The sequence below is a fragment of the Lathyrus oleraceus genome, chromosome 7 (assembly GCF_024323335.1).
Source record: "Lathyrus oleraceus cultivar Zhongwan6 chromosome 7, CAAS_Psat_ZW6_1.0, whole genome shotgun sequence".
Lineage (NCBI taxonomy): Eukaryota > Viridiplantae > Streptophyta > Magnoliopsida > Fabales > Fabaceae > Lathyrus > Lathyrus oleraceus.
In genome coordinates this window covers 73,804,279-73,815,479 of record NC_066585.1, presented here as the reverse complement: position 1 = coordinate 73,815,479, position 11,201 = coordinate 73,804,279, and the positions used below count along the sequence as shown (strand labels likewise).

Sequence of the window (11,201 nt, the reverse complement as noted above, 5' to 3'; positions counted from 1 at the left end):
CATACGAACTTTTCCATCCTTCTTCGGCACAGGCACAATATTGGCCACCCATTGTGGGTACTCAGCGATAACAAGGAAACCGACATCGATCTGCTTCTGCACTTCTTCTTTGATCTTTACTGCCATGTCAGGATGAGTCCTCCTCAACTTCTGCTTGACTGGCGGGCATTCTGGCTTCAACGGGAATTTATGCTCCACAATCTCAGAATCCAACCCAGGCATGTCTTGATAGGACCAAGAAAACACATCTGAATACTCTCGGAGAAGATCAATCAACCCCTTCTTAACCTCTAGACACAGTTGAGATCCAATCTTGACTTCCTTCGCATCATCTTCGGAATCCAAGTTGACTAACTCAATCTGCTCTTCGAATGGATGAATAGCTTTTTCCTCGTGCTCAAGAAGACGGGACAATTCATCAGATAATTCTTCATCACTTCCTTCCTCGGCCTCAAACACAGGGAATTCAAAGTTTGGCGAAGGAGTAGGATCATTGTATTCAATGGGTTTAGAAACCAACCTGCATAATGATTTGATATTTTGATTTTAGAGAAGTGATTTGGTGACTAAATATTATGCAGATGGACAAATCATATTTTAATTATGTTTTTTGTGATTACCATGTTCCAGAAATAAAAAAGTAAAAATAAAAATATCATAGATGTGGATGAATAGAATTGAATTTTATTAATGATCAAATTTGAAAATTCCAAACAATGTTCACTTCTCCCTTAGGCATAGGAGAAGGATTTTTAAAAAAATAAATAAAAGAATTTACTTAGAACGATGCATAATAACAGGAACATCAATAGCAGTCCAATTGTTGCAAGCTTTTCCATGCGTCACAAAATTGGTGCAGTCTTCATCTTCATCATCCTCGATCACGGCAGCTAAGTGTTGTTCATTACCATGAATGAACCCTCTACTACGGAAACTGGGTTGCACATCTCCAGCTCTAAACTCAGAAAAACCTCGTTGGAATCCCAAACCGGCTCTACTCTTGTTCTCGGTGACTTCTATCATTTGTCCCCACTAGTCAGAAATATAATTTTCAACAATCTTCTGAGCGTCTTTGAAGGGGGACATAGGTGCCCCAACTCTCTTTTCCTCAGCAATAGATAGAGCTTAGAATGGAGTTCCAACCTCATCCTCATCTTCTACATAAGAGAAAGACGACAGGTGGCTTACCAACAAAGCCTTCTCCCCACCGATAATAACAAGCTTTCCATTCTTGACAAACTTTAATTTCTGATGTAGCGTTGACGTAAAGGCTCCTGCCTCGTATATCCATGGCCTTCCTAACAAGCAACTATAGGCCGGGTGGATATACATTACTTGGAAAGTAATTTGGAAATCACTCGGACCTATCTTCATAGGAAAGTTCACCTTACCAATCACAGTCTTGTGAGAACCATCAAATGCTTTGACGATCACGCCACTATATCTCATTGGAGCTCCCTGATACATCAATCTAGAAAGAGTTGACTTGGCAAGTACATTTAAAGACGAACCAGTATCAACCAACACATTTGATAGCGCATCCTCCTTACAATTCATTGAAATGTGCAATGCTAAATTGTGATTCCTACCTTCCTCAGGAAGTTCCTCATCACAGAAGCTCAAGTTATTCCAGGAAGTGATGTTAGCCATAATATGATCAAAATGATCAACCGTTACATCATGCTCTACATACGCTTGCTCCAATACCTTTTGTAATGCTTCTTTGTGCGCTTCAGAATTCATAAGCAGAGACAACACTGAAATTTTGGAGGGAGTTTGGAGTAACTGCTCCACCATATTAAACTTACTCTTCTTAATCAACCGGAGTACCTCATCATCATCATTAGGCTTTAAACCACTGGATTCACCATACTGACACTTTGGAGCGCTAATTGGATAAACTGCAGGCACTTTCACACTCTTACTGACAGATATATCTTCAACATTCTTTGGGAACACCGACCCAAAAACACAACCACTACGGGTCACCTTCGTAACATCGACAATGCTCACAACATAACTGGTCGTAGGAAAAGGAACCTCTTGACCATTCTCTAACATAGTCGCATTATATTGGTATGGAATAGCCTTATCGGATGCATACGGGACTGGACCCGTTAACCGTATAACCAACGGCGATACCGATCTATTGTTGACACTATTACTGCTGCTACTGTCAAATTGAATCACCACTCTCTCTGGTGTCTTGAACACAAGGAATATTACATTCATATCGTCACCGAAGTGACGAGACTGAAGAATCTGGATCATACCCTCATCCATCAACCTTTGGATGTCTCTCTTCACAACCATACAACCTTAGGGGTTAACACTGCAAATTGCACAATCATCATGGTCATGCTCACAATCACTCACCGAACAGATATCTTTGTGCATTTTCACCAAAGACCTTCTAATGAAGCGGACATCATATACTTTGAACTACCTAGGACAACCATCTACCATGTTAACAGAAGGGTTACCATGAGCAGGTAGTGGGTTAGCTTTGACATTCGGCGCACGGTCCTCAATGGACACCATCCCACTTTTAACCAACTCCTGGACTTCGTACTTCAGGGGGTAACAGTTCTCAATATCATGGCCAGGAGCCCCTTGGTGAAAGACACAATGAAGCTCTGGCTTGTACCACCATGGAAGTGGTTCTGGAATCTGCGGAGGATTTCTCGGTTGCAAAAGGTTCTTGAGAACCAATGATGGATACAATTCAACATAAGTCATAGGAATCGGGTCAAAAGAGACCTTCTTCCTCTCGAAATTCTGTTGTTGTTAATGATTGTTGTTGTTGTTGTTGTTGTAGGTGTTTGTTCTTGTCGTACCTCGGAAAAAATGAGAACACGACCTATCGAAGCGCAATCGCACGCTCGCAATGATGGACTGATCAGAGTCACCACCGAACTTTATTTATTCCTAAAAAGGAAAGGGGAAATATCGATAAAACCCAAGAAAGAACGACAATGATTATGGTCGTCGCAACCAAATTAGGGTTCGGGAGTCGATTACGCAAGGGGAATGTATTAGCACCCCTCACGTTCATTGTACTCAACGGGAACCGTTAGGTTAGTTGTGCGCGTTAGTGTTAGTTTGAAATGTTAGGCTTTCTCAAATTATTAGGTGGGAAAGAAAGAATAGAAAAGAGAAGAAAGTTTTTGGATTTTTACAACGAAGGGGACTAAACCGAATATTTTTATTAATGAGCCTGACAAGATTTACAAATCCTGCTCCTACGTATCTCCGGGTGCAATAGAGAACTCAAGGCTTACGTAGTTCTGGATAGAAAATGTTTATTTTTTGGTCGATTTTAGAGAAAGCTACTTTGTTTCAATCGACGAAAACATTGCTGGACTACCCAAAACAAGTAGAGAAGGGGACGTTTGCATCACAGCCGAATGGATTTACAAATCAACATCCGCGGGCAACGTCACAGGCTTGCTCACCCGTTTAAGTGGACGAAACATTTCTTTGCATCGTCTTGAAACAAAATACCTTTCGTTTGAGAAAGGGTTTAAGGGTCAATCGCACGGCGGCGAGAAAAGAATTTGATTGGTTTGATGTGTTTTGATTAATGACGAGAACTTGGATAGGCGAGATATCCATCTCGAATCCTAGTCTCAGGAGTGCGTGGTATCCACCATGTTCCATTTCCATCTTATTTGCAAAAAGGTTTGATATATTTATGTGTCTTTGAGATTTGATTGAGAAAAGGGTTTGACTAAACCGCATTGACAATTTTGGATGATGGCGAGAGCTAAGACAGGCGAGATATCCATCTCGAATCCTAGTCTCAGGAGTGCGTGGTATCCACCATGTTCCATTTCCATCCTTATTGAAAATCGTTAAATAGAAATTAAGTATTTTTGAGTTTTTATTGTGAAAATGGCTTGACGTTGGACCAAGCATTTGATGAGCGATTGAGAAAGATTTGAATGACATGGTTTGAAAGAAATGGAATGGATAGAAATGGACTGATTTGTTTATTGAGAAAATAATCGACGTTGGATCGAGTCTTTATTTTGATCTTTTTGAAAAGAAGTTGATTTTATTCTTGTGTTAGTACTTAGCTAAATAAGCAAACAATAAAGAAATAAAAAGCGATAAAATTATTATATTCCATGGGAATGGGGGTACATTTGGTCGAATGGGGATTCAAGATAGTGAAATAATTAAATCGGGTCCAATTAACGAATACACAATGCATGAGTATAGGTGTGACAGGACAATCTCATTATAAGAAAGCCCAAGAGTAAGCTATGTGAGGTTGATGACAATGCTTAAAAGGAATCGACTTACAAAGGTGTTTGAAAAATGGACTCGATATTGAATCGAGGAATATGTGACTTATTTTTGAAATTGGTTTGAATGGTCTTGACTAGATGATGAAATCGAATGGAACCGAGTTTGTTTGAAATGGGAGACGATGGTGGAGTAAGTCGGTCCATTTTTAAATTAACAAGATTAATTGATTTAAATCCAATTAAATCGTCTAATTAAGGTAATTAAAATTAATTATCAAAGTTATTTGATTAGAAATTAATATAATCAAATAATTAAGTTAATTAAAGTTAGTTAACAAAACTATCTAATTAATCAAAACTTTAATTAATTAATTAATTTGAAAAGAAATAAATGACCATATCAATTTAAAATGATTCGGATTGAATCGGTCGCAATGTGCTCAAAAACCGGTTTGCGCGTGATGACAACATGATTAATGTCATACGCAAGGTCATAACACGGTGAAATGTTCCATTGATGTATTGAAATTTTGGCGGCATATCGGCATAAAATTATCGAATCCGCGAACTAAAATCCGACTTTTTTAATGAAACAAAATGAAACCAACAACAAAAACAAACAAACCAAGCATGTATCACTATTACGACATTACACCATAAACGGCGTAACATAAATAGGGACAAACGCCACTTAATCACCCCCACTGTAGCAAAGGAAACCAAGGGAGGTGACTAGCAAAATCTAAACGGGCCTTGAATCAAAATGCTAAAAGCCCAAAAATATTAATATCTTGGATTAAAGCTAATGTAATTAAAAAACAACAAAATATAGGAAAACTAAACACAAGATAAGAACTAAACGGAATATGAAAAACAAAGGTAATAAGAAATCCGAAAATTAAGATGTAACATAATAAAAAAATGGTAACCACTGCCAGCCAGAAGTAAAACGCCAATGACACCGAAAAACAAAAAAAGACTGCAATTGAAATAGAAAAACTAAACTCAAGCTCAAACGGAATTAGAAACGAAACAAGGGAAAAAATTCAAAAAAACAAAAGTCTACACGAACCAACTTAACCCGAAGAAAGACGCGTGCGAAATATGATGGTATTTCCACTGAAGTCTATTGCGGATTCATTGGCTTTAGCTTGTTTGCTGTGAATCCCAAAAAATCTGACACAAGAAATTTTCTTCTAAATAGAAGGACAAATTGGGATGGAGGAAGAAGGGACGACGTGCCGATGAAGCGCGTTTCGTGGTGGTTGATAACATGAAATTATATCACATTTTAAGACTTAATTTAATTAGATTATATTATCATTTACTTTAATTTATCCCATTTTATCAGATATTATGCAGTATTTCTTTTCTATTTACATCAGGTACCCATTTTGAAGCAAAAGTGAAAAAGGGAAGAAAAGGAGGTGTAAAAAGCAATAAAAAGGAAACAAATAACCAAGACCAAGCCCAGCCCAAAAGAAAGCGCACGTTGCCCCTGTGACGGGCGTCACAAGGGTTGTGACGAGCGTCACGCGAAGTAGCCTTGTGACGGACGTCACACATGGTGTGACGAGCGTCACACCAGTCCCCTAGCTTTTTGGCGCAAGTTACGCTCTCAGAAGAATGGAAGTAACGTTGAGGACTTCGTGTCCTATTCCCAAGCCGTGTATTTAGCCATGCTGAAGACTCGTAGGAAACGCAAGGCAGTTACCAAGGCTATTATAAATAGCCATCTCCTCTCTTTGCCGAAAAGAGTTTTTTGGCACGCTCAGTTTTGCGAAAGCTCTGCCAAATTTTCCTTTCACGCCTTTGCTTATTTTTCTTCCTTTCCAGCATTGTTCATTTTATTTATTTCTTTTGCAAGCTTTACTTTCTCTTTTCCCTTGCAATTTATTTTTCCCGTTTTTAGCTTTTAGATATTTTTCGCATAATAGTTTCTACACCGGAAACTACTGTGCAACTTTATACCGGATTTAACCTTACGTTATATTCGAGTTTTATTTCCTTGATTTATTTTACTGCTTAATTGAAGAATCGAAGAACAAATCCTACCGGCTTGTGGTGGAGTGTTCAAGACCATTGTATTACGCATTCAGGTTCTTTAATTGTTATTTAATTTTTTATGTTTTATTCTATTGTTTATTCATATTGCCTGCCTGGAATGAGTCTGTTTATGCATGATATAAATTCTTGTTTATTTAGCATGTCTGGCTAATTTGCCTAGGTATCGGTATGTAAAGTAAGCAGAATAAGGGATCGAGACTGAGTCGGTCTATCTAAACTTAAAATCAAAATCAATCTTTTTATGGTCTCAACTTACAGGTTTAATAACAAGATTTTTTACAAAAGTAAAAGACATAAAGAAGTTAAAATCAATAGAGCGAGAGTTTGAGATTTTAACTGGACAGTGTAAGTTAGGCATTAATTCTAGATCAGGGCGAGAGCAAGTTTTAGAGTTAATTAAATTCTGACCTTTTCCAAAAAGTATTTTTAAAGATTGAATGTGAGGACGAGAGTTAAGCATTTGGATTTAATTATATAACCTAAGTCAACAGAGCGAGAGTTTGAGATAAGGGTGTTTAAAACGGTCAGTATTTTCTTAAAAAGAGTTTCTGCAACTTTATTGTTTTCAAAATATGGTTTTTGACTTAATTATAAGTGACAGCAACATTAATATAAAATCATGGTTTATTCAACAGAGCGAGAGTTTGAGATAGAACCTTTAACCAATAAAGTTAACCGAAACGATTCATTTTAAAACCAAGAAACCGACAAAGACTTGATTCCCTAGTTTTGACGAATTACATACCGATATCCGTTTTATTAATATTTAATCTAGACATTAGTTTAGCTCTTAGTTTTTCCCCAAACAATCAAACATCTTCACCTTAGATTTACGTAGTAACTTTAGATAACGGTATATCGATTCATAAGTCCCTGTGGGATCGATATCTTTTAAAACTACGCGATAGAACTGTGCACTTGCAGTTTGTATCCCATTCTCGACTCACCCAGTCGAGCGATCAAGTTTTTGGCGCCATTGCCGGGGACTTTTATTCAATCGATATCGTAACTCTTCTGTTACGCTGTAGAGACTAAGGTTTCTTTTTCTTCTATTTTCTTTCTTTCGTTGATTTGTATGCCACGCACTCGCTCTCAAGGCGAACCGCTCTATTTACGAATCAACGATATAGAACTATATCTCCGAGTCTTACGACGAATTCGGGAATATCGTGCTGAAAACAATCTCCCTCCTATAGACCTTCCTGATCTCAAAGATTTTCCTTCTTTAACCGAGATGGCAGAACCAGCTCGTGCTCTTAGAGATTATGCCGCTCCATCGCAAGATGAACCGCATTCAAGTATTGCTCCGCCCGCAATCGAAGCAAACAACTTTGAACTTAAACCTTCGTTGTTGCAGGCTGTGCAACAGAACCAATTCTCTGGAAATCTTACCGAAGATCCAAACCTTCATTTATCCGTATTTGTCCAATACGCTGATACTGTTAAAGCTAATGGTGTCACTTCAGAGGCAATTCGACTTCGTCTTTTTCCTTTCTCATTAAGAGATAGCGCTAGAAGATGGCTTCAATCTCTTCCTTCCAACTCAGTCACCACATGGAACGAGTTGAAGAAAGTTTTTCTTGCCCGATATTTTCCACCAAGCAAAACAGCTATGTTAAGAGCCCAGATAAACGGATTTAAACAGAAAGACAACGAGTCTCTTTTCGAAGCATGGGAAAGATACAAAGACATGATGAGACTTTGCCCACACCATGGTTTGGAAGACTGGTTAGTAATTCACACATTTTATAATGGTCTCTTATACAATACAAGGTTAACAATAGACGCCGCTGCAGGTGGTGCACTAATGAACAAACCTTATGCTGATGCTTACCAGCTTATCGAGAGCATGGCCCAAAACCACTATCAGTGGGGAACCGAACGAACAACAGTGGAAAAACCTCAACCGAAAACTGGCATGTACGAGATAAGTAACCTTGATCACGTCAATGCAAAAGTGGATGCTTTGGTCCAGAAGATTGAAAGTTTAAACATATCGCCTCCAGCAGCCGTGGTTGCTATAACTCAGAATTGCGAGGTCTGTGGAATCCAAGGCCACACTCCTGCGGAATGTCAACTCTTGACTGGAATCCAAACAGAGCAAGTAAACTATGCTCAAGGAAACCCCTATTCGAATACCTATAATCCAAATTGGAAGAACCATCCAAACTTCTCATATAAGAGTAATAATGCTTTATACGCACCTGGACAGTCTCCAAATCAAGCCCCATCTATACCTCCAGGATATCAAAAACCGAATCCTAACAATAATACCCCTAGAAAATCCAACTTGGAAATCATGATGGAAAACTTTATAGCTTCCCAACAACAAACCAATAAAGATTTCTTAAACCAGAACATACACACTGGCGAACAACTTAAACAACTCGCAAGCAAAGTAGATGCCTTGGCTACCCATAACAAAATGCTGGAAACGCAAATATCTCAAGTAGCTCAACAACAAGCACCTACTGCTGCACCAACTGGTACATTCCCTGGACAGCCCCAACCCAATCCGAGAAGCCAAGCTCATGCAATTATATTGAGAAGTGGAACGGAAGTGGAAGGACCGTCTGACCCAAGGATAGAAAACCAAAACCCTGAGAAATCCACTGAGGAAAGTGAACCTAAGGAAAAGGAAGAGAGTAATAAGGAAACCCTAGAAAAGAAGGAACCTTATGTACCTCCACCACCTTACAAACCACCTATACCTTACCCTCAAAGGCTTGTTAAAACCAAAGATGTAGGCCAATTTAGAAAATTTGTTGATCTCCTTAAACAATTAAACGTTACAATTCCGTTTACCGAAGCTATTACGCAGATGCCCTCATATGCTAAATTCTTAAAAGAAATTCTTTCTAATAAGAGGAAACTTGAGGATAGCGAAACCGTTACACTCCCTGCCGAATGTAGCGCTATAATCCAAAACATGCCCCCTAAACTCAAGGATCCGGGTAGCTTCTCTATACCCTGTCACATAGGAAAATTTGTCATCGACAAAGCCTTATGCGATTTAGGAGCCGGAATTAGCGTTATGCCCTTATCCATATGTAAGAAACTGGAGATGGGAGAATTAAGACCGACCAAAATGTCTGTGCAATTAGCAGATCGTTCCATCAAATATCCTGTAGGAATCCTTGAAAACGTTCCCGTACGCATAGGTCAGTTTTACATTCCCACTGACTTCACAATTATGGACATTAGAGAAGATGATACGACACCTATTATACTAGGAAGACCATTCTTAGCAACTGCCGGTGCAATCATAGACGTAAAACGAGGACGACTCACCTTCGAAGTAGGTGAAGAAAAAATTGAATTCATTCTTTCCCAATTCTTGAAAGCACCTGCAATAGAAGATACATGTTACTTCATGGATATCATCGATGAATGCATAAAAGAAGCAGAGTCAGGAGAAGACAAACCATCAGACTATCTTTTAGAGGACAAATCTAAACAATGCCTAGCAATAACACCAGATCCTACGCAGTGTCTTAACAAACCAACCCCTGATTTGAAAACACTTCCCAAAAATCTGAGATATGAATTCCTAGACTTAGAACTTGAACGACCTGTGATAGTTAATGCAGATCTAGGAAGACCCGAAACAGAAAAACTCCTACATATCTTAAGAAAATATCCAACTGCACTAGGATACCACATCACCGATCTTAAAGGAATAAGCCCTTCTATTTGTATGCACCGCATCATGTTAGAAGAAGACTGTAAAACCTCTAGGGAACACCAGAGAAGACTAAATCCGATCCTAAGTGAGGTAGTAAAGAAAGAAATAACCAAGTTATTAGAAGCAGGTATTATATATCCTATATCTGACAGCAAATGGGTTAGTCCTGTACACGTTGTACCCAAGAAAGGAGGCATAACCGTTATTGAAAACGAAAAAGGAGAAACTATAACTAAACGAATCGAATCGGGATGGAGAATGTGCATTGACTATAGGAAACTAAACAAAGCAACCCGAAAAGATCATTTCCCTTTACCATTCATTGACCAAATGTTAGAACGATTAGCTAAACATTCACATTTCTGTTATTTAGACGGTTATTCAGGCTTCTTTCAAATACCAATTCACCCTGATGACCAAGAAAAGACAACATTCACATGCCCTTTTGGTACCTTCGCGTATAGACGAATGCCGTTTGGTCTATGTAATGCCCCTGCAACTTTTCAAAGATGCATGATGGCAATATTCGCCGACTTTCTCGAAAACATCATGGAAGTATTCATGGATGACTTTTCTGTATACGGACAAAGTTTCGAAGAATGCCTTGAAAACCTGGAAAGAGTTCTGGAGCGATGTGTAAAAGTAAACTTAGTACTTAATTGGGAAAAGTGCCACTTTATGGTACAAGAAGGAATTGTTTTAGGACACATCATCTCGAACAGAGGAATTGAAGTAGACAAAGCCAAAATAGAGGTAATCGAAAATCTTCAACCCCCAAGAACCGTGAGAGAAGTACGAAGCTTTTTAGGACACGCCGGTTTTTACCGACGATTCATCAAAGACTTCTCTAAGATAACTAAACCCTTAACCGGACTGTTGATGAAAGATGTTGAATTCATATTCGACGATAACTGTTTAAAAGCATTTCAAACTCTTAAACAAGCATTGATCTCCGCACCCATTATGCAGACACCAGACTGGAATGAACCATTCGAAATAATGTGCGATGCCAGTGATTATGCTGTAGGTGCTGTTTTAGGACAAAGAAAGGATAAAAAGCTTCACGTTATATATTACGCTAGCAGAACCCTGGATGAAGCGCAGATGAATTATGCCACAACCGAGAAAGAACTCCTAGCAGTGGTATTTGCGCTAGATAAATTTCGTTCTTACCTGGTAGGAGCCAAAATAATAGT

At 38.7% G+C, this 11,201-nt stretch overlaps 1 pseudogene; it reads right to left on the bottom strand.

The window, feature by feature from the left end:
• Positions 1-7,939: 7,939 nt before the first annotated feature.
• Positions 7,940-8,039, bottom strand: LOC127109071 (uncharacterized; annotated as a pseudogene).
• Between the last annotated feature and the right edge of the window lie 3,162 nt (positions 8,040-11,201).